The following is a 26829-nucleotide window of genomic DNA, read 5'->3' on the forward strand; positions in this document are numbered from 1 at the left end:
AAAAGTCCGATTGTACTTTGTGGCAACAAAAGCTCCGGCAACATGACTCAGATGATCCTATCTTCTCGAAGTTGTACACATTTGAGGATACTTCAGCCCTGAAGACATCTACCAACTTATTTTTCATCGTAGTAGTAGCGCCACCAACTGGTAAAAGCTAATACAAGTTATTTTCTTGGATGTTTTTCTCCGTGCAACTCAACAAGGTCGCCCTCATATATGCTCGGATGACTGTTTCGGCCATGAGGATGTCACAATACGAAATTCATCCTTTTTCGTGAAAAGTTGTGGGAGTGGCATTGCACTGTTCGGCAATAAAACAACGCTGATTATGAGGTTCTAAATATGAACGACAACTCGTGAAACTTTACACACACATCAGGCAGAGCAAATTTATCAATATTTTATACGTTAGTTGTGCAGCTTTTTTGAAATGGCTCGCCATGGCCCTCGAGAAATGTTCAAAAAAGCAGCCCTGGTTGAGTGTTTCACCTCGCTTTTTGTAAATTTTATGGAGTACAGTGAACCCTCGGTTGTCGCGGTTAATGGGGACCGAGACCACCCGCGGAAACTGAAAATCCGCGAAGTAGCGGCGCACCTTCAAAAATGCTTAAAAAAAAATACAATATATATAATAAATATATATATATATATAGATATATATATATAGATATATATATATATATATACAGAGAGAGAGAGAGAGTGAAATTCATGTTATAACAAAAAAACCAAATTATTATTAAAACGTATTATTTTTTTATTCCCCAGCCATTCTTTTTGTATTTATTTAATTACTCCGACTTTTACCTGCTGGTACGCCGTCCGGTGTGCCCTGTGAAATGAAAGGTGGCATTCTTTATTCATTTATTTATTTATTCTTTTATACATTCATAACTGACAGCTTCGCGCTCCGCTCGTGCCCGGGCGGAAGAGGTGCTCCAATTCGGCTTAACTGTGACACACACCCGCCCTCCTCCCCCGGAGCTTCCATTCGGTTAAACTTAGGGGCCGCTTGGCACCGCCCGTGCCCGGGGAAGGTGCTCCTCTTCGGCTTACTGTGACGCGAGCATGCCCTCCTCCTCCGGAGCTTCCATTCGGTTAAACTTAGGGGCCGCTTGGAACCGCCCGTGCCCGGGGAAGGTGCTCCTCTTCGGCTTACTGTGACGCGAGCATGCCCTCCTCCTCCGGAGCTTCCATTCGGTTAAACTTAGGGGCCGCTTGGCACCGCCCGTGCCCGGGGAAGGTTCTCCTCTACGGCTTAACTGCCACGCACGCCGGCCGGAGCTCTGGTACTGTCCGAACCGCGCGAAACGTCGCCACCGATCGTGTCCGAGGGAACGTGCTCTTCTTCGTCCACTCTCCTCTTCGCCCACGCTCTTCTTCGGCGCACACCGGCCGTCTAACCGCTCCAGCGCCCCGTCGTACCGCTCGGCGAAACTACAATGCCCCCGAATATTTTTTAGACCCGCGAAGCACTGAACCCGCGAAAGGTGAACCGCCAAGTAGCGAGGGTTCACTCTATGTATAAGACCAAGACCTACAAAAAAGTCTCTTGGAGCAATGAGCTAGGTTTTACAGGAAGTCGGCCATTTTGAATTTACTTAAAAGGGGGCGGGTCACCACAATGGACTTTGTGTAGAAATTATTATTGGGGCCCGAGCAGCGACCGCTGAGAGGTCCCTATTGTTTATGTAGAAATTATTATTAGGGCCCGAGCAGCGACCGCTACGAGGTCCCCATTGTTTTTGTGGAAATTATTATTATTATTATTATTAGGGCCCGAGCAGTGACCGCTGCGAGGTCCCTATTGTTTTTCTAGAAATTGTTATTAGGGCCCGAGCTGCGACGGCTGCGAGGTCCCTATTGTTTTTGTAGAAAATATTATTACTTTTATTATTATTATTATTATTATTATTAGGGCCTGAGCAGCGACCGCTGCGAAATCCCTGTTGTTTTTGTAGAAATTATTATTATTATTATTTTTCCGATTGTTCGATTGCATTTTTGACCCCCGAAACATGCACAAAAACTCACCAAACTTGGCAGTCTCATCGGGCATGGCGAGAAATTTGATATTTTAAACGTCTAATATGAACAGGAAGTGAGTTATGAATTTTTGAAAGTCCGACTTTTGCCCTTTTTTGCATGTTTACAGGGGTCATTCTTTTGCACCCTGATCCTAAAGGCTTCATCTGATTGCCTTAAAATTCTGTCTGTAGCATCTTAAGACCTGGGACAAACACTGGGGCTAAAATTGGGGCTAAAATCTTTTGTTTCCGAAATACTATATGACGGGGGCGGGGCTTCAAAGTTTTCACTTAAGATTTCCTTCGCCGCAATGGACAAAATGCTTAATAACTCTCCTGCACATGCTGCTAAAAATCCAAAACTTCACATGTACATAAAGAGTCGGTACCTGAAGACATCTATATGTTTATATTCTGTTATACACCTTGCGCCAATCAATATCATTTTTTACATTTTGACGTACTGCACGGTGCCCTTTTAACGAATCTGATTGAAAATTGGCTAGAAAAGACTCAAGACATTGATCTTACTCTATCCCTATTTTTGTGACTTTCCTTCGAAGGGCGTGGCTATTACGGTGCCGCAGAGTCTGATTATTCTCCGTGGCAACAAAAGTTCCTGCAAAATGATTCAGATGATCCATCTTCTCGAAATTTTTCACATTTGAGGATATTCAGGCCCTGAAGACGGCTGCCAACTTATTTTTGATCGCAGTGGTAGCGCCACCAACTGGTTAAAACAAATACAAATTATTTTCGTTGATTTTTTTCTCCGGGCAGGTTAACAAAATCTACCTTATATTTGCTCGGATGAGTGTTTAGGCCTTGAGGATGTCACAATACGAAAGTCTTTCGCCTTCTTCAGAGTGTCACATGATGGTGTCTTGTGACCCGTCTTTATCAGCTGATGTTCCATGAGGGCGTGACTTACCTGTCACAAGAATGAAGGCAAGTCACGCCCCCCGCTGTCCGTTCACTCCGCCAAGATGCTGCTCCAGGTGGTAGAGAGGATGAAGGCTCCCTTGTCTCTGTTCATGGTTTTTATGCCTCGCTTGCAGATCTCAATGGCCTCTCTGATCCAGCGCTGTTGTTCGTTCTCTTCGGTGCGGATGACCCTGCCCTTCTCCCGGTCCATGATGTGGTTTTCCCTTTTGCAGTGGTCAGTGATTGCTGATTTGTAATGTTCATGTTGTGCTTGTCATGATCCGCGTCGGGCATGACAGCCTTTTGTTATTGTTTTCATATGCATGCGGTTTTTGTTATTGTTTTTGTTGTTATTTTCTCCCCTCCTTCCTGCCATGTGCCTTTTCCTGTCTGTTTTGATCAGCTGAGCAGGGGCGTTTCCCCTCATCACCTCGCCCTCACCAGCCACGCACCTGCTCCTCATCAACGATCACACACCTGCTCCCCATCTGCTCCCCTGATTACCGGACTACTTAAGCCTTCCATGCTCTCAACCCAGTGTCGGGTCATTGCCGAAAATCACGGACAGCCACGACCACCTTTGTTCACGTTCTGCTCCTTGTTCATGTTCATGCTCTGGTTCCCCTCTTCGTTCCCGTCTTTCAGTGTTGTTCCTCGCCCTGCCTCCCAGTCTGGTCACGTTAAGTTTGTCTTTTGTTATTTTTCACCCTGCCACATTGTTTGCCCTGGTTGTTTCAGTTAATAAATTCCCTTCATGTTTCTGACCTCTCTGCCTCCTCGCCTTTTGGGTCCACCTCCTCCTCGCCGACCGGCGAGTCCTGACAGAATGACCCGACCAAAGAAGGACCCAGCGAGAGGCTCATGACGCCGCCGGACGGACAACCCCCCTCAGCCTGCCGACCAACCCCGTGTCCTTCAAGTAGGTTCCATTTTCCGCTCGACGTCTGTTTCTCCCCTTTTGCCCCCCGATTACAGCACCGATTACCAGCCTGTCATACCCCCTCACCTGATCATAGATTCGGATTACGAGGACGATTTTGAGCACCAAGCCCTTTCACCCCCTCACGGTTCGAGTAAGTCCGGTCACGAGTTTGATTTTGAGCACCTTGCCCCTCACATTTTTTCCGATCCAGATCACGACTATGATTTTGAATATATTGCCACTCTCTTAGTCGCTCAGCGCAACGCGGAGTTATTTTTGAGCCGTCACCCTCCTCCCCCCGAGCCATTTGAGTTTTTCGCGACCACCTCCCACTCCCCCTCGCGCGCTTCACGTCCCAAATCCCGGAAGTCACGGTCACGTCGCGCACATCGTTCACCATCAGTTTCAGCACCGGATCACGCTCCCCTGGCTTCTCCTAGCTCGCGTTCACCAGCCCCCGCAGTCACGGTCCCTCAGGTCTCCCGTTTTCCTGATTCCCTATGGCGGCAGGCTGACAGGGATCAGGGTTCCCGGTTCGGCTGTGCCCGGATCGACTGCTGCACCCGGCCCGCTGTCGCCTCCACGCCTGCAGCAGTGACCAATGCAGCTCCCGCTGCACGGACCCCGCCGCCTCCATGCGAGCCGCAGCCTCCAGAGTCCCGTGCCGACTCCTCGAAGGCGGCCGAGCCCCGTTCCGGCTCCCCGCCAGCTGCTGAGCCCTGTCCCGGCTCCCCGCCAGCTGCTGAGCCCTGTCCCGGCTCCCCGCCAGCTGCTGAGCCCTGTCCCGGCTCCCCGCCAGCTGCTGAGCCCTGTCCCGGCTCCCCGCCAGCTGCTGAGCCCTGTCCCGGCTCCCCGCCAGCTGCTGAGCCCAGTCCCGGCTCCCCGCCAGCTGCTGAGCCCAGTCCCGGCTTCCCGCCAGCTGCTGAGCCCAGTCCCGGCTCCCCGCCAGCTGCTGAGCCCAGTCCCGGCCCCCCGCCAGCTGCTGAGCCGTGTCCCGGCTCCCCGTCAGCGGCCGAGCCCCGTCCCGGGGCCCCAATGGCGATCCCAGCTCCCGATCCAGCGGAGCACGCTGTGCGCCCGAACCAAGTTCACGTTCAGGCGGAGCACATCCTGCCCCCGACCCAAGTTCACGTTCACGCGGAGCCCGTCCGGCGTCCGTCCCTAGTTCACGTTCAGGCGGAGCACGCTGTGCGTCCGTCCCAAGCTCACGTTCAGGCGGAGCACGCTGTGCGTCCGTCCCAAGCTCACGTTCAGGCGGAGCACGTTGTGCGTCCGTCCCAAGTCCACGTTCAGGGGAAGCACACCCTGCTTCCGACCCAGGTTCACGTTCAGGAGGAGCACGCTGCGCGTCCGTCCCAAGCTCACATTCCGGCGGAGCACGTTGTGCGTCCGTCCCAAGCCCATGTTCCGGTGGGGCACGCCTTGCCTCCGCTCCAAGCTCACGTTTTGGCAGAACACGGCCCGCAGCCGTCACTCCCGGTCCCTGCACCCGTGGTGGACGACGAGCAGTCGCCTGCCGTATCGGTCCCAGCGGCGCCTGATGAAGCGCCGCCGCTCCCGGTCCCGGTGCCTGCGATGGACGACGGTCCGCCGCCGAGTCACGCCTCAGCCTCGGCGACGCACGACGACCCACCATCGCACCCCGCTCTGGCCTCGGCAGCATCCGACGACCCGTCGCCACTGCTCGCCTTGGCTCCGGCAGCGCTCGACGACCCACGGCCGCTCCTGGTTTCTGCCTCGGCGGTGGACGGCGACTCACCGCCGCTCCACATTCTTGTCTCGGCAGGGGTCGACGACCAGCCGCCGCTCCCGGTTCCGGTGCCCGCGATGGACGACGGTCCGCCGCCGCGTCACGCCTCAGTCTCGGCGACGCACGAGGACCCACCACCGCGCCCCGCTCTGGCCGCGGCAGCATCCGACGACCCGTCGCCACTGCTCGCCTTGGCCCCCATTGTGGGACTAATAAAGGACATCTTATCTTATCTTCTCTTATTATTATTATTATTATTAGGGCCTGAGCAGCGACCGCTGCGAAGTCCCTATTGTTTTTGTAGAAATTATTATTATTATTATTTTTCCGATTGTTCGATTGCGGATGACCCTGCCCTTCTCCCGGTCCATGATGTGGTTTTCCCTTTTGCAGTGGTCAGTGATTGCTGATTTGTAATGTTCATGTTGTGCTTGTCATGATCCGCGTCGGGCATGACAGCCTTTTGTTATTGTTTTCATATGCATGCGGTTTTTGTTATTGTTTTTGTTGTTATTTTCTCCCCTCCTTCCTGCCATGTGCCTTTTCCTGTCTGTTTTGATCAGCTGAGCAGGGGCGTTTCCCCTCATCACCTCGCCCTCACCAGCCACGCACCTGCTCCTCATCAACGATCACACACCTGCTCCCCATCTGCTCCCCTGATTACCGGACTACTTAAGCCTTCCATGCTCTCAACCCAGTGTCGGGTCATTGCCGAAAATCACGGACAGCCACGACCACCTTTGTTCACGTTCTGCTCCTTGTTCATGTTCATGCTCTGGTTCCCCTCTTCGTTCCCGTCTTTCAGTGTTGTTCCTCGCCCTGCCTCCCAGTCTGGTCACGTTAAGTTTGTCTTTTGTTATTTTTCACCCTGCCACATTGTTTGCCCTGGTTGTTTCAGTTAATAAATTCCCTTCATGTTTCTGACCTCTCTGCCTCCTCGCCTTTTGGGTCCACCTCCTCCTCGCCGACCGGCGAGTCCTGACAGAATGACCCGACCAAAGAAGGACCCAGCGAGAGGCTCATGACGCCGCCGGACGGACAACCCCCCTCAGCCTGCCGACCAACCCCGTGTCCTTCAAGTAGGTTCCATTTTCCGCTCGACGTCTGTTTCTCCCCTTTTGCCCCCCGATTACAGCACCGATTACCAGCCTGTCATACCCCCTCACCTGATCATAGATTCGGATTACGAGGACGATTTTGAGCACCAAGCCCTTTCACCCCCTCACGGTTCGAGTAAGTCCGGTCACGAGTTTGATTTTGAGCACCTTGCCCCTCACATTTTTTCCGATCCAGATCACGACTATGATTTTGAATATATTGCCACTCTCTTAGTCGCTCAGCGCAACGCGGAGTTATTTTTGAGCCGTCACCCTCCTCCCCCCGAGCCATTTGAGTTTTTCGCGACCACCTCCCACTCCCCCTCGCGCGCTTCACGTCCCAAATCCCGGAAGTCACGGTCACGTCGCGCACATCGTTCACCATCAGTTTCAGCACCGGATCACGCTCCCCTGGCTTCTCCTAGCTCGCGTTCACCAGCCCCCGCAGTCACGGTCCCTCAGGTCTCCCGTTTTCCTGATTCCCTATGGCGGCAGGCTGACAGGGATCAGGGTTCCCGGTTCGGCTGTGCCCGGATCGACTGCTGCACCCGGCCCGCTGTCGCCTCCACGCCTGCAGCAGTGACCAATGCAGCTCCCGCTGCACGGACCCCGCCGCCTCCATGCGAGCCGCAGCCTCCAGAGTCCCGTGCCGACTCCTCGAAGGCGGCCGAGCCCCGTTCCGGCTCCCCGCCAGCTGCTGAGCCCTGTCCCGGCTCCCCGCCAGCTGCTGAGCCCTGTCCCGGCTCCCCGCCAGCTGCTGAGCCCTGTCCCGGCTCCCCGCCAGCTGCTGAGCCCTGTCCCGGCTCCCCGCCAGCTGCTGAGCCCTGTCCCGGCTCCCCGCCAGCTGCTGAGCCCAGTCCCGGCTCCCCGCCAGCTGCTGAGCCCAGTCCCGGCTTCCCGCCAGCTGCTGAGCCCAGTCCCGGCTCCCCGCCAGCTGCTGAGCCCAGTCCCGGCTCCCCGCCAGCTGCTGAGCCCAGTCCCGGCTCCCCGCCAGCTGCTGAGCCCAGTCCCGGCTCCCCGCCAGCTGCTGAGCCCAGTCCCGGCTCCCCGCCAGCTGCTGAGCCGTGTCCCGGCTCCCCGTCAGCGGCCGAGCCCCGTCCCGGGGCCCCAATGGCGATCCCAGCTCCCGATCCAGCGGAGCACGCTGTGCGCCCGAACCAAGTTCACGTTCAGGCGGAGCACATCCTGCCCCCGACCCAAGTTCACGTTCACGCGGAGCCCGTCCGGCGTCCGTCCCTAGTTCACGTTCAGGCGGAGCACGCTGTGCGTCCGTCCCAAGCTCACGTTCAGGCGGAGCACGCTGTGCGTCCGTCCCAAGCTCACGTTCAGGCGGAGCACGTTGTGCGTCCGTCCCAAGTCCACGTTCAGGGGAAGCACACCCTGCTTCCGACCCAGGTTCACGTTCAGGAGGAGCACGCTGCGCGTCCGTCCCAAGCTCACATTCCGGCGGAGCACGTTGTGCGTCCGTCCCAAGCCCATGTTCCGGTGGGGCACGCCTTGCCTCCGCTCCAAGCTCACGTTTTGGCAGAACACGGCCCGCAGCCGTCACTCCCGGTCCCTGCACCCGTGGTGGACGACGAGCAGTCGCCTGCCGTATCGGTCCCAGCGGCGCCTGATGAAGCGCCGCCGCTCCCGGTCCCGGTGCCTGCGATGGACGACGGTCCGCCGCCGAGTCACGCCTCAGCCTCGGCGACGCACGACGACCCACCATCGCACCCCGCTCTGGCCTCGGCAGCATCCGACGACCCGTCGCCACTGCTCGCCTTGGCTCCGGCAGCGCTCGACGACCCACGGCCGCTCCTGGTTTCTGCCTCGGCGGTGGACGGCGACTCACCGCCGCTCCACATTCTTGTCTCGGCAGGGGTCGACGACCAGCCGCCGCTCCCGGTTCCGGTGCCCGCGATGGACGACGGTCCGCCGCCGCGTCACGCCTCAGTCTCGGCGACGCACGAGGACCCACCACCGCGCCCCGCTCTGGCCGCGGCAGCATCCGACGACCCGTCGCCACTGCTCGCCTTGGCCCCCATTGTGGGACTAATAAAGGACATCTTATCTTATCTTCTCTTATTATTATTATTATTATTAGGGCCTGAGCAGCGACCGCTGCGAAGTCCCTATTGTTTTTGTAGAAATTATTATTATTATTATTTTTCCGATTGTTCGATTGCATTTTTGACCCCCGAAACATGCACAAAAATTCACCAAACTTGGCAGTCTCATCGGGCATGGCGAAAAATGTGATATTTTAATGTCTAATATGAATAGGAAGTGAGTTATGAATTTTTGAAAGTCCGACTTTTGCCCTTTTTTGCATGTTTACAGGGGTCATTCTTTTGCACCCTGATCCTAAAGGCTTCATCTGATTGCCTTAAAATTCTGTCTGTAGCATCTTAAGACCTGGGACCAACACTGGGGCTAAAATTTTTTGTTTCCGAAATACTATATGACGGGGGCGGGGCTTCGAAGTTTTCACTTAAGATTTCCTTCGCCGCAATGGACAAAATGCTTAATAACTCTCTGCACATGCTGCTAAAAATCCAAAACTTCACATGTACATAAAGAGTCGGTACCTGAAAACATCTATATGTTTATATTCAGTTATACACCTTGCGCCAATCAATATCATTTTTTACATTTTGACGTACTGCACGGTGCCCTTTTAACGAATCCGATTGAAAATTGGCTAGAAAAGACTCAAGACATTGATCTTACTCTATCCCTATTTTTGTGACTTTCCTTCGAAGGGCGTGGCTATTACGGTGCCGCAGAGTCTGATTATTCTCCGTGGCAACAAAAGTTCCTGCAAAATGATTCAGATGATCCATCTTCTTGAACTTTTTCACATTTGAGGATATTCAGGCCCTGAAGACGGCTGCCAACTTATTTTTGATCGCAGTGGTAGCGCCACCAACTGGTTAAAACAAATACAAATTATTTTCGTTGATGTTTTTCTCCGGGCAGGTTAACAAAATCTACCTTATATTTGCTCGGATGAGTGTTTAGGACTTGAGGATGTCACAATACGAAAGTCTTTCGCCTTCTTCAGAGTGTCACATGATGGTGTCTTGTGGCCCGTCTTTATCAGCTGATGTTCCATGAGGGCGTGACTTACCTGTCACAAGAATGAAGGCAAGTCACGCCCCCCGCTGTCCGTTCACTCCGCCAAGATGCTGCTCCAGGTGGTAGAGAGGATGAAGGCTCCCTTGTCTCTGTTCATGGTTTTTATGCCTCGCTTGCAGATCTCAATGGCCTCTCTGATCCAGCGCTGTTGTTTGTTCTCTTCGGTGCGGATGACCCTGCCCTTCTCCCGGTCCATGATGTGGTTTTCCCTTTTGCAGTGGTTAGTGATTGCTGATTTGTAATGTTCATGTTGTGCTTGTTCTTTTACTGCTCTGATTTGTCATTTTTTTGACAGGTAAGTCACACCCTCATGGAACATCAGCTGATAAAGACGGGTCTCAAGACACCATCATGCGACACTCTGAAGAAGGCGAAAGACTCGCCGAAACATGTCAGGTAAAAAATTAACCTAAAACATAATTGTCTGCTTTTAATGAATCAGTCAAATATCAATAATAAGAAGACAAAATGAACCTAATACAAATAAATGAATGCTTAATAACGCCCCTGCACATGCTCCTAAAAATCCAAACCTTCACCTGTAAATAAAACGTCCCGACCTGAAGACATCTTAATGTTATTATTTTGTTATACACACAGCGCCGCCAAGTGGAATCAAAAATGTGTTTTTATTTTAATTTTCACGTACTGCACGGTGCCCTTTTGACGAATCCGACTGAAAATTAGTCAGAAAAGACTCAAGACAATGATCTTACTCTCTGCCGAATTTTGTGACGTTTTGGCAAAAGGCGTGGCTATTACGGTGCTGAAAAATCCGATTGTACTTTGTGGCAACAAAAGCTCCGGCAACATGACTCAGATGATCCTATCTTCTCGAAGTTGTACACATTTGAGGATACTTCAGCCCTGAAGACATCTACCAACTTATTTTTCATCGTAGTAGTAGCGCCACCAACTGGTAAAAGCTAATACAAGTTATTTTCTTGGATGTTTTTCTCCGTGCAACTCAACAAGGTCGCCCTCATATATGCTCGGATGACTGTTTCGGCCATGAGGATGTCACAATACGAAATTCATCCTTTTTCGTGAAAAGTTGTGGGAGTGGCATTGCACTGTTCGGCAATAAAACAACGCTGATTATGAGGTTCTAAATATGAACGACAACTCGTGAAACTTTACACACACATCAGGCAGAGCAAATTTATCAATATTTTATACGTTAGTTGTGCAGCTTTTTTGAAATGGCTCGCCATGGCCCTCGAGAAATGTTAAAAAAAGCAGCCCTGGTTGAGTGTTTCACCTTGCTTTTTGTAAATTTTATGGAGTACAGTGAACCCTCGGTTATCGCGGTTAATGGGGACAGAGACCACCCGCGAAAACTGAAAATCCGCGAAGTAGCGGCGCACCTTCAAAAATGCTTAAAAAAAAATACAATATATATAATAAATATATATATATATATATATATATATATATATATATATATATATATATATATATATAGACAGAGAGAGAGAGTGAAATTCATGTTATAACAAAAAAACCAAATTATTATTAAAACGTATTATTTTTTTATTCCCCAGCCATTCTTTTTGTATTTATTTAATTACTCCGACTTTTACCTGCTGGTACGCCGTCCGGTGTGCCCTGTGAAATGAAAGGTGGCATTCTTTATTTATTTATTTATTTATTCATTTATTCATTCATAACTGACAGCTTCGCGCTCCGTTCGTGCCCGGGCGGAAGAGGTGTTCCAATTCGGCTTTACTGTGACACACGCCCGCCCTCCTGCCCCGGAGCTTCCATTCGGTTAAACTTAGGGGCCGCTTGGCACCGCCCGTGCCCGGGGAAGGTGCTCCTCTTTGGCTTACTGTGACGCGAGCATGCCCGCCTCCTCCGGAGCTTCCATTCGGTTAAACTTAGGGGCCGCTTGGAACCGCCCGTGCCCGGGGAAGGTGCTCCTCTTTGGCTTACTGTGACGCGAGCATGCCCTCCTCCTCCGGAGCTTCCATTCGGTTAAACTTAGGGGCCGCTTGGCACCGCCCGTGCCCGGGGAAGGTGCTCCTCTACGGCTTAACTGCCACGCACGCCGGCCGGAGCTCTGGTACGGTCCGAACCGCGCGAAACGTCGCCACCGATCGTGTCCGGGGGAACGTGCTCTTCTTCGTCCACTCTCCTCTTCGCCCACGCTCTTCTTCGGCGCACGCCGGCCGTCTAACCGCTCCAGCGCCCGTCGTGCCGCTCGGCGAAACTACAATGCCCCCGAATATTTTTTATACCCGCGAAGCACTGAACCCGCGAAAGGTGAACCGCGAAGTAGCGAGGGTTCACCGTATGTATAAGACCAAGACCTACAAAAAAGTCTCTTGGAGCAATGAGCTAGGTTTTACAGGAAGTCGGCCATTTTGAATTTACTTAAAAGGGGCGGGTCACCACAATGGACTTTGTGTAGAAATTATTATTGGGGCCCGAGCAGCGACCGCGGCGAGGTCCCTATTGTTTATGTAGAAATTATTATTAGGGCCCGAGCAGCGACCGCTACGAGGTCCCCATTGTTTTTGTGGAAATTATTATTATTTTTATTATTATTATTATTAGGGCCCGAGCAGTGACCGCTGCGAGGTCCCTATTGTTTTTCTAGAAATTGTTATTAGGGCCCAAGCTGCGACGGCTGCGAGGTCCCTACTGTTTTTGTAGAAAATATTATTACTTTTATTATTATTATTATTATTATTATTATTAGGGCCTGAGCAGCGACCGCTGCGAAGTCCCTATTGTTTTTGTAGAAATTATTATTATTATTATTTTTCCGATTGTTCGATTGCATTTTTGTCCCCCGAAACATGCACAAAAATTCACCAAACTTGGCAGTCTCATCGGGCATGGCGAAAAATTTGATATTTTAACGTCTAATATGAACAGGAAGTGAGTTATGAATTTTTGAAAGTCCGACTTTTGCCCTTTTTTGCATGTTTACAGGGGTCATTCTTTTGCACCCTGATCCTAAAGGCTTCATCTGATTGCCTTAAAATTCTGTCTGTAGCATCTTAAGACCTGGGACAAACACTGGGACTAAAATTTTTTGTTTCCGAAATACTATATGACGGGGGCGGGGCTTCGAAGTTTTCACTTAAGATTTCCTTCGCCGCAATGGACAAAATGCTTAATAACTCTCTTGCACATGCTGCTAAAAATCCAAAACTTCACATGTACATAAAGAGTCGGTACCTGAAGACATCTATATGTTTATATTCAGTTATACACCTTGCGCCAATCAATATCATTTTTTACATTTTGACGTACTGCACGGTGCCCTTTTAACGAATCCGATTGAAAATTGGCTAGAAAAGACTCAAGACATTGATCTTACTCTATCCCTATTTTTGTGACTTTCCTTCGAAGGGCGTGGCTATTACGGTGCCGCAGAGTCTGATTATTCTCCGTGGCAACAAAAGTTCCTGCAAAATGATTCAGATGATCCATCTTCTCGAAATTTTTCACATTTGAGGATATTCAGGCCCTGAAGACGGCTGCCAACTTATTTTTGATCGCAGTGGTAGCGCCACCAACTGGTTAAAACAAATACAAATTATTTTCGTTGATGTTTTTCTCCGGGCAGGTTAACAAAATCTACCTTATATTTGCTCGGATGAGTGTTTAGGCCTTGAGGATGTCACAATACGAAAGTCTTTCACCTTCTTCAGAGTGTCACATGATGGTGTCTTGTGGCCCGTCTTTATCAGCTGATGTTCCATGAGGGCGTGACTTACCTGTCACAAGAATGAAGGCAAGTCACGCCCCCCGCTGTCCGTTAACTCCGCCAAGATGCTGCTCCAGGTGGTAGAGAGGATGAAGGCTCCCTTGTCTCTGTTCATGGTTTTTATGCCTCGCTTGCAGATCTCAATGGCCTCTCTGATCCAGCGCTGTTGTTTGTTCTCTTCGGTGCCGATGACCCTGCCCTTCTCCCGGTCCATGATGTGGTTTTCCCTTTTGCAGTGGTCAGTGATTGCTGATTTGTAATGTTCATGTTGTGCTTGTTCTTTTACTGCTCTGATTTTTCATTTTTTTGACAGGTAAGTCACACCCTCATGGAACATCAGCTGATAAAGACGGGTCTCAAGACACCATCATGCGACACTCTGAAGAAGGCGAAAGACTCGCCGAAACATGTCAGGTAAAAAATTTTACCGAAAACATAATTGTCTGCTTTTAATGAATCAGTCAAATATCAATAATAAGAAGACAAAATGAACCTAATACAAATAAATGAATGCTTAATAACTCCCCTGCACATGCTCCTAAAAATCCAAACATTCACCTGTAAATAAAATGTCCCGACCTGAAGACATCTTAATGTTATTATTTTGTTATACACACAGCGCCGCCAAGTGGAATCAAAAATTTGTTTTTATTTTAATTTTCACGTACTGCACGGTGCCCTTTTGACGAATCCGACTGAAAATTAGTCAGAAAAGACTCAAGACAATGATCTTACTCTCTGCCGAGTTTTGTGACGTTTTGGCAAAAGGCGTGGCAATTACGGTGCTGAAAAGTCCGATTGTACTTTGTGGCAACAAAAGCTCTGGCAACATGACTCAGATGATCCTATCTTCTCGAAGTTGTACACATTTGAGGATACTTCAGCCCTGAAGACATCTACCAACTTATTTTTCATCGTAGTAGTAGCGCCACCAACTGGTAAAAGCTAATACAAGTTATTTTCTTGGATGTTTTTGTCCGTGCAACTCAACAAGGTCGCCCTCATATATGCTCGGAGGACTGTTTCGGCCATGAGGATGTCACAATACAAAATTCATCCTTTTTCGTGAAAAGTTGTGGGAGTGGCATTGCACTTTTTGGCAATAAAACAACGCTGATTATGAGGTTCTAAATATGAACGACAACTCGTGAAACTTGAGACACACATCAGGCAGAGCAAATTTATCAATATTTTATACGTTAGTTGTGCAGCTTTTTTGAAATGGCTCGCCATGGCCCTCGAGAAATGTTCAAAAAAGCAGCCCTGGTTGAGTGTTTCACCTCGCTTTTTGTAAATTTTATGGAGTACAGTGAACCCTCGGTTATCGCGGTTAATGGGGACCGAGACCACCCGCGGAAACTGAAAATCCGCGAAGTAGCGGCGCACCTTCAAAAATGCTTAAAAGAAAATACAATATATATATATATATATATATATATATATATATATATATATATATATATATATATATATATATATATATATATATATATATATATATATATATATATATATATATATATATATATATATATATATATATATATATATATATGTATATATATATATATATATATATATGTATATATATATACATATATATATATATATATATATATATATATATATATGTATATATATATATATATATATATATGTATATATATATATACATATATATATATATATATATATATATGTATATATATACATATATATATATATGTATATATATATATATATATATATGTATATATATATATATATATGTATATATATATATACATATATATATGTATATATATATATACATATATATATGTATATATATATATATATATACGTATATATATATATATATATATATATGTATATATGTATATATATATATATATATATATGTATATATATATATATATATATATATATATATATATATGTATATATATATATATATATATATATGTATATATATATATATATATATATATGTATATATATATATATATATATATATGTATATATATATACGGGGAGAGAGAGAGAGAGAGAGAGTGAAATTCATGTTATAACAAAAAAAACAAATTATTATTAAAACGTATTATTTTTTTATTCCCCAGCCATTCTTTTTGTATTTATTTAATTACTCCGACTTTTACCTGCTGGTACGCCGTCCGGTGTTCCCTGTGAAATGAAAGGTGGCATTCTTTATTTATTTATTTATTTATTCATTTATTCATTCATAACTGACAGCTTCGCGCTCCGTTCGTGCCCGGGCGGAAGAGGTGTTCCAATTCGGCTTAACTGTGACACACGCCCGCCCTCCTCCCCCGGAGCTTCCATTCGGTTAAACTTAGGGGCCGCTTGGCACCGCCCGTGCCCGGGGAAGGTGCTCCTCTTCGGCTTACTGTGACGCGAGCATGCCCGCCTCCTCTGGAGCTTCCATTCGGTTAAACTTAGGGGCCGCTTGGAACCGCCCGTGCCCGGCGAAGGTGCTCCTCTTCGGCTTACTGTGACGCGAGCATGCCCTCCTCCTCCGGAGCTTCCATTTGGTTAAACTTAGGGGCCGCTTGGAACCGCCCGTGCCCGGGGAAGGTGCTCCTCTTCGGCTTACTGTGACGCGAGCATGCCCTCCTCCTCCAGAGCTTCCATTCGGTTAAACTTAGGGGCCGCTTGGCACCGCCCGTGCCCGGGGACGGTGCTCCTCTACGGCTTAACTGCCACGCACGCCGGCCGGAGCCCTGGTACGGTCCGAACCGCGCGAAACGTCGCCACCGATCGTGTCCGGGGGAACGTGCTCTTCTTCGTCCACTCTCCTCTTCGCCCACGCTCTTCTTCGGCGCACGCCGGCCGTCTAACCGCTCCAGCGCCCGTCGTGCCGCTCGGCGAAACTACAATGCCCCCGAATATTTTTTATACCCGCGAAGCACTGAACCCGCGAAAGGTGAACCGCGAAGTAGCGAGGGTTCACTGTATGTATAAGACCAAGACCTACAAAAAAGTCTCTTGGAGCAATAAGCTAGGTTTTACAGGAAGTCGGCCATTTTGAATTTACTTAAAAGGGGGCGGGTCACCACAATGGACTTTGTGTAGAAATTATTATTGGGGCCCGAGCAGCGACCGCGGCGAGGTCCCTATTGTTTATGTAGAAATGATTATTAGGGCCCGAGCAGCGACCGCTACGAGGTCCCCATTGTTTTTGTGGAAATTATTATTATTATTATTATTAGGGCCCGAGCAGTGACCGCTGCGAGGTCCCTATCGTTTTTCTAGAAATTGTTATTAGGGCCCGAGCTGCGACGGCTGCGAGGTCCCTATTGTTTTTGTAGAAAATATTATTACTTTTATTATTATTATTATTATTATTATTAGGGCCTGAGCAGCGACCGCTGCGAAGTCGCTATTGTTTTTGTTGAAATTATTATTATTATTATTTTTCCGATTGTTCGATCGCATTTTTGACCCCCGAAACATGCACAAAAACTCACCAAACTTGGCAGTCTCATCGGGCATGGCGAAAAATTTGATATTTTAACGTCTAATATGAACAGGAAGTGAGTTATGAATTTTTGAAAGTCCGACTTTTGCCCTTTTTTGCATGTTTACAGGGGTCATTCTTTTGCACCCTGATCCTAAAGGCTTCATCTGATTGCCTTAAAATTCTGTCTGTAGCATCTTAAGACCTGGGACAAACACTGGGGCTAAAATCTTTTGTTTCCGAAATACTATATGACGGGGGCGGGGCTTCAAAGTTTTCACTTAAGATTTCCTTCGCCGCAATGGACAAAATGCTTAATAACTCTCATGCACATGCTGCTAAAAATCCAAAACTTCACATGTACATAAAGAGTCGGTACCTGAAGACATCTATATGTTTATATTCTGTTATACACCTTGCGCCAATCAATATCATTTTTTACATTTTGACGTACTGCACGGTGCCCTTTTAACGAATCCGATTGAAAATTGGCTAGAAAAGACTCAAGACATTGATCTTACGCTATCCCTATTTTTGTGACTTTCCTTCGAAGGGCGTGGCTATTGCGGTGCCGCAGAGTCTGATTATTCTCCGTGGCAACAAAAGTTCCTGCAAAATGATTCAGATGATCCATCTTCTCGAAATTTTTCACATTTGAGGATATTCAGGCCCTGAAGACGGCTGCCAACTTATTTTTGATCGCAGTGGTAGCGCCACCAACTGGTTAAAACAAATACAAATTATTTTCGTTGATGTTTTTCTCCGGGCAGGTTCACAAAATCTACCTTATATTTGCTCGGATGAGTGTTTAGGCCTTGAGGATGTCACAATACGAAAGTCTTTCGCCTTCTTCAGAGTGTCACATGATGGTGTCTTGTGGCCCGTCTTTATCAGCTGATGTTCCATGAGGGCGTGACTTACCTGTCACAAGAATGAAGGCAAGTCACGCCCCCCGCTGTCCGTTAACTCCGCCAAGATGCTGGTCCAGGTGGTAGAGAGGATGAAGGCAACCTTGTCTCTGTTCATGGTTTTTATGCCTCGCTTGCAGATCTCAATGGCCTCTCTGATCCAGCGCTGTTGTTTGTTCTCTTCTGTGCGGATGACCCTGCCCTTCTCCCGGTCCATGATGTGGTTTTCCCTTTTGCAGTGGTCAGTGATTGCTGATTTGTAATGTTCATGTTGTGCTTGTTCTTTTACTGCTCTGATTTTTCATTTTTTTGACAGGTAAGTCACACCCTCATGGAACATCAGCTGATAAAGACGGGTCTCAAGACACCATCATGCGACACTCTGAAGAAGGCGAAAGACTCGCCGAAACATGTCAGGTAAAAAATTTACCGAAAACATAATTGTCTGCTTTTAATGAATCTGTCAAATATCAATAATAAGAAGACAAAATGAACCTAATACAAATAAATGAATGCTTAATAACTCCCCTGCACATGCTCCTAAAAATCCAAACCTTGACCTGTAAATAAAATGTCCCGACCTGAAGACATCTTAATGTTATTATTTTGTTATACACACAGCGCCGCCAAGTGGAATCAAAAATTTGTTTTTATTTTAATTTTCACGTACTGCAACGTGCCCTTTTGACGAATCCGACTGAAAATTAGTCAGAAAAGACTCAAGACAATGATCTTACTCTCTGCCGAGTTTTGTGACGTTTTGGCAAAAGGCGTGGCTATTACGGTGCTGAAAAGTTCGATTGTACTTTGTGGCAACAAAAGCTCCGGCAACATGACTCAGATGATCCTATCTTCTCGAAGTTGTACACATTTGAGGATACTTCAGCCCTAAAGACATCTACCAACTTATTTTTCATCGTAGTAGTAGCGCCACCAACTGGTAAAAGCTAATACAAGTTATTTTCTTGGATGTTTTTCTCCGTGCAACTCAACAAGGTCGCCCTCATATATGCTCGGAGGACTGTTTCGGCCATGAGGATGTCACAATACGAAATTCATCCTTTTTCGTGAAAAGTTGTGGGAGTGGCATTGCACTGTTTGGCAATAAAACAACGCTGATTATGAGGTTCTAAATATGAACGACAACTTGTGAAACTTGACACACACATCAGGCAGAGCAAATTTATAAATATTTTATACGTTAGTTGTGCAGCTTTTTTGAAATGGCTCGCCATGGCCCTCGAGAAATGTTCAAAAAAGCAGCCCTGGTTGAGTGTTTCACCTCGCTTTTTGTAAATTTTATGGAGTACAGTGAACCCTCGGTTATCGCGGTTAATGGGGACCGAGACCACCCGCGGAAACTGAAAATCCGCGGAGTAGCGGCGCACCTTCAAAAATGCTTAAAAGAAAATACAATATATAGAATAAATATATATATATATATATATATATATATATATATATATATATATATATATATATATATATATATATATATATATATACGGGGGAGAGAGAGAGAGAGAGAGAGAGAGAGAGAGTGAAATTCATGTTATAACAAAAAAAACAAATTATTATTAAAACGTATTATTTTTTTATTCCCCAGCCATTCTTTTTGTATTTATTTAATTACTCCGACTTTTACCTGCTGGTACGCCGTCCGGTGTGCCCTGTGAAATGAAAGGTGGCATTCTTTATTTATTTATTTATTTATTCTTCTATACATTCATAACTGACAGCTTCGCGCTCCGCTCGTGCCCGGGCGGAAGAGGTGCTCCAATTCGGCTTAACTGTGACACACACCCGCCCTCCTCCCCCGGAGCTTCCATTCGGTTAAACTTAGGGGCCGCTTGGCACCGCCCGTGCCCGGGGAAGGTGCTCCTCTTCGGCTTACTGTGACGCGAGCATGCCCTCCTCCTCCGGAGCTTCCATTCGGTTAAACTTAGGGGCCGCTTGGAACCGCCCGTGCCCGGGGAAGGTGCTCCTCTTCGGCTTACTGTGACGCGAGCATGCCCTCCTCCTCCGGAGCTTCCATTCGGTTAAACTTAGGGGCCGCTTGGCACCGCCCGTGCCCTGGGAAGGTTCTCCTCTACGGCTTAACTGCCACGCACGCCGGCCGGAGCTCTGGTACTGTCCGAACCGCGCGAAACGTCGCCACCGATCGTGTCCGGGGGAACGTGCTCTTCTTCGTCCACTCTCCTCTTCGCCCACGCTCTTCTTCGGCGCACACCGGCCGTCTAACCGCTCCAGCGCCCCGTCGTGCCGCTCGGCGAAACTATAATGCCCCCGAATATTTTTTAGACCCGCGAAGCACTGAACCCACGAAAGGTGAACCGCCAAGTAGCGAGGGTTCACTGTATGTATAAGACCAAGACCTACAAAAAAGTCTCTTGGAGCAATGAGCTAGGTTTTACAGGAAGTCGGCCATTTTGAATTTACTTAAAAGGGGGCGGGTCACCACAATGGACTTTGTGTAGAAATTATTATTGGGGCCCGAGCAGCGACCGCGGCGATGTCCCTATTGTTTTTGTAGAAATTATTATTCGGGCCCGAGCAGCGACCGCTACGAGGTCCCCATTGTTTTTGTGGAAATTATTATTATTATTATTATTAGGGCCCGAGCAGTGACCGCTGCGAGGTCCCTATTGTTTTTCTAGAAATTGTTATTAGGGCCCGAGCTGCGACGGCTGCGAGGTCCCTATTGTTTTTGTAGAAAATATTATTACTTTTATTCTTATTATTATTATTATTATTAGGGCCTGAGCAGCGACCACTGCGAAGTCCCTGTTGTTTTTGTAGAAATTATTATTATTATTATTATTTTTCCGATTGTTCGATTGCATTTTTGACCCCCGAAACATGCACAAAAACTCACCAAACTTGGCAGTCTCATCGGGCATGGCGAGAAATTTGATATTTTAAACGTCTAATATGAACAGGAAGTGAGTTATGAATTTTTGAAAGTCCGACTTTTGCCCTTTTTTGCATGTTTACAGGGGTCATTCTTTTGCACCCTGATCCTAAAGGCTTCATCTGATTGCCTTAAAATTCTGTCTGTAGCATCTTAAGACCTGGGACAAACACTGGGGCTAAAATTTTTTGTTTCCAAAATACTATATGACGGGGGCGGGGCTTCGAAGTTTTCACTTAAGATTTCCTTTGCCGCAATGGACAAAATGCTTAATAACTCTCTTGCACATGCTGCTAAAAATCCAAAACTTCACATGTACATAAAGAGTCGGTACCTGAAGACATCTATATGTTTATATTCTGTTATACACCTTGCGCCAATCAATATCATTTTTTACATTTTGACGTCCTGCACGGTGCCCTTTTAACGAATCCGATTGAAAATTGGCTAGAAAAGACTCAAGACATTGATCTTACTCTATCCCTATTTTTGTGACTTTCCTTCGAAGGGCGTGGCTATTACGGTGCCGCAGAGTCTGATTATTCTCCGTGGCAACAAAAGTTCCTGCAAAATGATTCACATGATCCATCTTCTCGAAATTTTTCACATTTGAGGATATTCAGGCCCTGAAGACGGCTGCCAACTTATTTTTGATCGGATGAGTGTTTAGGCCTTGAGGATGTCACAATACGAAAGTCTTTCGCCTTCTTCAGAGTGTCACATGATGGTGTCTTGTGGCCCGTCTTTATCAGCTGATGTTCCATGAGGGCGTGACTTACCTGTCACAAGAATGAAGGCAAGTCACGCCCCCGCTGTCCGTTCACTCCGCCAAGATGCTGCTCCAGGTGGTAGAGAGGATGAAGGCTCCCTTGTCTCTGTTCATGGTTTTTATGCCTCGCTTGCAGATCTCAATGGCCTCTCTGATCCAGCGCTGTTGTTTGTTCTCTTCGGTGCGGATGACCCTGCCCTTCTCCCGGTCCATGATGTGGTTTTCCCTTTTGCAGTGGTCAGTGATTGCTGATTTGTAATGTTCATGTTGTGCTTGTTCTTTTACTGCTCTGATTTTTCATTTTTTTGACAGGTAAGTCACACCCTCATGGAACATCAGCTGATAAAGACGGGTCTCAAGACACCATCATGCGACACTCTGAAGAAGGCGAAAGACTCGCCGAAACATGTCAGGTAAAAAATTAACCTAAAACATAATTGTCTGCTTTTAATGAATCAGTCAAATATCAATAATAAGAAGACAAAATGAACCTAATACAAATAAATGAATGCTTAATAACGCCCCTGCACATGCTCCTAAAAATCCAAACCTTCACCTGTAAATAAAAGGTCCCGACCTGAAGACATCTTAATGTTATTATTTTGTTATACACACAGCGCCGCCAAGTGGAATCAAAAATTTGTTTTTATTTTAATTTTCACGTACTGCACGGTGCCCTTTTGACGAATCCGACTGAAAATTAGTCAGAAAAGACTCAAGACAATGATCTTACTCTCTGCCGAATTTTGTGACGTTTTGGCAAAAGGCGTGGCTATTACGGTGCTGAAAAATCCGATTGTACTTTGTGGCAACAAAAGCTCCGGCAACATGACTCAGATGATCCTATCTTCTCGAAGTTGTACACATTTGAGGATACTTCAGCCCTGAAGACATCTACCAACTTATTTTTCATCGTAGTAGTAGCGCCACCAACTGGTAAAAGCTAATACAAGTTATTTTCTTGGATGTTTTTCTCCGTGCAACTCAACAAGGTCGCCCTCATATATGCTCGGATGACTGTTTCGGCCATGAGGATGTCACAATACGAAATTCATCCTTTTTCGTGAAAAGTTGTGGGAGTGGCATTGCACTGTTCGGCAATAAAACAACGCTGATTATGAGGTTCTAAATATGAACGACAACTCGTGAAACTTTACACACACATCAGGCAGAGCAAATTTATCAATATTTTATACGTTAGTTGTGCAGCTTTTTTTAAATGGCTCGCCATGGCCCTCGAGAAAAGTTAAAAAAAGAATAGAATAGAAATAGAAATCCCTTTATTGTCATTGTACTCAAGTGTGCAACGAGATTAGAGGGCTCCCCTCTCCAGTGCAATACAACAATAATACAGACAATATATAAATTAGATAAATAAATAAGACAGTGCAATGGAATTCAGTACTAAATAGGGCATATAGAAACACATCACAATGCTGTTTTGCAAGGTTAGGGTGGTCTCGTGTGTGTGTGAGAGTTCAGTATGTAGATGGCTCTCGGAAAGAAACTGTTTCTCAGTCTATTGGTCCTTGATTTGATGCATCTGTAGCGCCTGCCAGAGGGCAACAGGTCGAACAGGTGTGAGTTTGGGTGGGTATTGTCTTTGACGATGTTGAGAGCCCTTCTGAGGCACCGGGCGGTGTAGATGTCCGACAGCGAGGGGAGAGGGCAGCCAATAATCCTTTGCGCTGTTTTGACTGTCCTCTGGAGCCTCACTCTGTCCGCCTCAGTGCAGCCGCTGTACCAGGTGGAGACACAGTACGTCAGCAGGCTCTCGATGGACGAGTGGTAGAAGGCCAGCAGCAGCTTCCTGTCCAGGTTGAATTTCCTGAGGACTCTCAGGAAGTGCAGACGTTGGCGGACCTTCTTTACCACTGCTGTGGTGTTGTGACTCCAAGAAAGGTCATCGGAGATCTGTACTCCCAGGAACTTGAACGTGTGGACCCTCTCCACACACACGCCTTCGATGCAGAGGGGGGGCGGCAGCGTCTTGTTCCTCCTGAAGTCGACGACAATCTCCTTTGTTTTAGCAGAGTTAAGGTGCAGTCTGTTCTCCTTGCACCAAGTTGTCAGTCTCCCTACCTCCTCTCTGTAGGCTGTCTCGTCACCTTCCGAGATCAGACCGACCACTGTCGTGTCGTCAGCAAACTTGACGATGGTGTTGTTGCCGTGGGCCGGGCTGCAGTCGTAGGTGTAGAGGGCGTACAGGAGAGGGCTCAGCACGCATCCTTGGGGGGAACCGGTGCTCAGCATGAGGGTGGAGGACGTGTAGGGGCCGAGCAACACAGTCTGGGGTCTGTTGGTCAGAAAGTCCTTAATCCAGATGCGTGTGAGGGCAGGGAGGCCGAGAGTGTCCAGTTTGGCGACGAGGATGTCTGGGATGATCGTGTTGAATGCCGAGCTGTAGTCCACAAAGAGCATCCTTGCATAGCTCCGCTGTTGTTCCAGGTGGCCCAGCACAACATGCAGAGCAGCCCTGGTTGAGTGTTTCACCTCGCTTTTTGTAAATTTTATGGAGTACAGTGAACCCTCGGTTATCGCGGTTAATGGGGACCGAGACCACCCGCGAAAACTGAAAATCCGCGAAGTAGCGGCGCACCTTCAAAAATGCTTAAAAAAAAAATACAATATATATATATATATATATATATATATATATATATATATATATATATATATATATATATATATATATATATATATATATATATATATACGGGGAGAGAGAGAGTGAAATTCATGTTATAACAAAAAAAACAAATTATTATTAAAACGTATTATTTTTTTATTCCCCAGCCATTCTTTTTGTATTTATTTAATTACTCAGACTTTTACCTGCTGGTACGCCGTCTGGTGTGCCCTGTGAAATGAAAGGTGCCATTCTTTATTTATTTATTTATTTATTCATTTATTCATTCATAACTGACAGCTTCGCGCTCCGCTCGTGCCCGGGCGGAAGAGGTGCTCCAATTCGGCTTAACTGTGACACACGCCCACCCTCCTCCCCCGGAGCTTCCATTCGGTTAAACTTAGGGGCCGCTTGGCACCGCCCGTGCCCGGGGAAGGTGCTCCTCTTCGGCTTACTGTGTCGCGAGCATGCCCTCCTCCTCCGGAGCTTCCATTCGGTTAAACTTAGGGGCCGCTTGGAACCGCCCGTGCCCGGGGAAGGTGCTCCTCTTCGGCTTACTGTGACGCGTGCATGCCCTCCTCCTCCGGAGCTTCCATTCGGTTAAACTTAGGGGCCGCTTGGCACCGCCCGTGCCCGGGGAAGGTGCTCCTCTACGGCTTAACTGCCACGCACGCCGGCCGGAGCTCTGGTACGGTCCGAACCGCGCGAAACGTCGCCACCGATCGTGTCCGGGGGAACGTGCTCTTCTTCGTCCACTCTCCTCTTCGCCCACGCTCTTCTTTGGCGCACGCCGGCCGTCTAACCGCTCCAGCGCCCCGTCGTGCCGCTCGGCGAAACTACAATGCCCCCGAATATTTTTTATACCCGCGAAGCACTGAACCCGCGAAAGGTGAACCGCGAAGTAGCGAGGGTTCACTGTATGTATAAGACCAAGACCTACAAAAAAGTCTCTTGGAGCAATGAGCTAGGTTTTACAGGAAGTCGGCCATTTTGAATTTATTAAAAGGGGGCGGGTCACCACAATGGACTTTGTGTAGAAATTATTATTGGGGCCCGAGCAGCGACCGCGGCGAGGTCCCTATTGTTTATGTAGAAATTATTATTAGGGCCCGAGCAGCGACCGCTACGAGGTCCCCATTGTTTTTGTGGAAATTATTATTATTATTATTATTAGGGCCCGAGCAGTGACCGCTGCGAGGTCCCTATTGTTTTTCTAGAAATTGTTATTAGGGCCCGAGCTGCGACGGCTGCGAGGTCCCTATTGTTTTTGTAGAAAATATTATTACTTTCAAATTTCCCCATTGTGGGACTAATAAAGGACATCTTATCTTATCTTCTCTTATTATTATTATTATTATTAGGGCCTGAGCAGCGACCGCTGCGAAGTCCCTATTGTTTTTGTAGAAATTATTATTATTATTATTTTTCCGATTGTTCGATTGCATTTTTGACCCCCGAAACATGCACAAAAATTCACCAAACTTGGCAGTCTCATCGGGCATGGCGAAAAATTTGATATTTTAATGTCTAATATGAATAGGAAGTGAGTTATGAATTTTTGAAAGTCCGACTTTTGCCCTTTTTTGCATGTTTACAGGGGTCATTCTTTTGCACCCTGATCCTAAAGGCTTCATCTGATTGCCTTAAAATTCTGTCTGTAACATCTTAAGACCTGGGACAAACACTGGGGCTAAAATTTTTTGTTTCCGAAATACTATATGACGGGGGCGGGGCTTCGAAGTTTTCACTTAAGATTTCCTTCGCCGCAATGGACAAAATGCTTAATAACTCTCTTGCACATGCTGCTAAAAATCCAAAACTTCACATGTACATAAAGAGTCTGTACCTGAAAACATCTATATGTTTATATTCAGTTATACACCTTGCGCCAATCAATATCATTTTTTACATTTTGACAAACTGCACGGTGCCCTTTTAACGAATCCGATTGAAAATTGGCTAGAAAAGACTCAAGACATTGATCTTACTCTATCCCTATTTTTGTGACTTTCCTTCGAAGGGCGTGGCTATTACGGTGCCGCAGAGTCTGATTATTCTCCGTGGCAACAAAAGTTCCTGCAAAATGATTCAGATGATCCATCTTCTTGAAATTTTTCACATTTGAGGATATTCAGGCCCTGAAGACGGCTGCCAACTTATTTTTGATCGCAGTGGTAGCGCCACCAACTGGTTAAAACAAATACAAATTATTTTCGTTGATGTTTTTCTCCGGGCAGGTTAACAAAATCTACCTTATATTTGCTCGGATGAGTGTTTAAGCCTTGAGGATGTCACAATACGAAAGTCTTTCGCCTTCTTCAGAGTGTCACATGATGGTGTCTTGTGGCCCGTCTTTATCAGCTGATGTTCCATGAGGGCGTGACTTACCATTCACAAGAATGAAGGCAAGTCACGCCCCCCGCTGTCCGTTCACTCCGCCAAGATGCTGCTCCAGGTGGTAGAGAGGATGAAGGGTCCCTTGTCTCTGTTCATGGTTTTTATGCCTCGCTTGCAGATCTCAATGGCCTCTCTGATCCAGCGCTGTTGTTTGTTCTCTTCGGTGCGGATGA

The 26829-nt window shown here is 47.2% G+C and overlaps 2 long non-coding RNA genes across 2 annotated transcripts; both read left to right on the plus strand.

Moving 5' to 3' along the window:
* Positions 1-3390: 3390 nt before the first annotated feature.
* Positions 3391-5858, plus strand: LOC148315596 (uncharacterized). Its single transcript, XR_015840774.1, has 2 exons — positions 3391-3873; positions 5663-5858. It is a non-coding gene; the product is annotated as an uncharacterized LOC148315596 (long non-coding RNA).
* Positions 5859-6222: 364 nt separating this feature from the next.
* LOC148315597 (uncharacterized) lies at positions 6223-8780 on the plus strand. Its single transcript, XR_015840775.1, has 2 exons — positions 6223-6705; positions 8585-8780. It is a non-coding gene; the product is annotated as an uncharacterized LOC148315597 (long non-coding RNA).
* The last annotated feature ends 18049 nt before the right edge of the window (positions 8781-26829 follow it).

This window comes from Idiotropiscis lumnitzeri, unplaced genomic scaffold, assembly GCF_059441095.1.
Source record: "Idiotropiscis lumnitzeri isolate Australia: NSW breed Sydney's pygmy pipehorse unplaced genomic scaffold, RoL_Ilum_1.0 HiC_scaffold_84, whole genome shotgun sequence".
In the NCBI taxonomy this organism is placed as follows: domain Eukaryota; kingdom Metazoa; phylum Chordata; class Actinopteri; order Syngnathiformes; family Syngnathidae; genus Idiotropiscis; species Idiotropiscis lumnitzeri.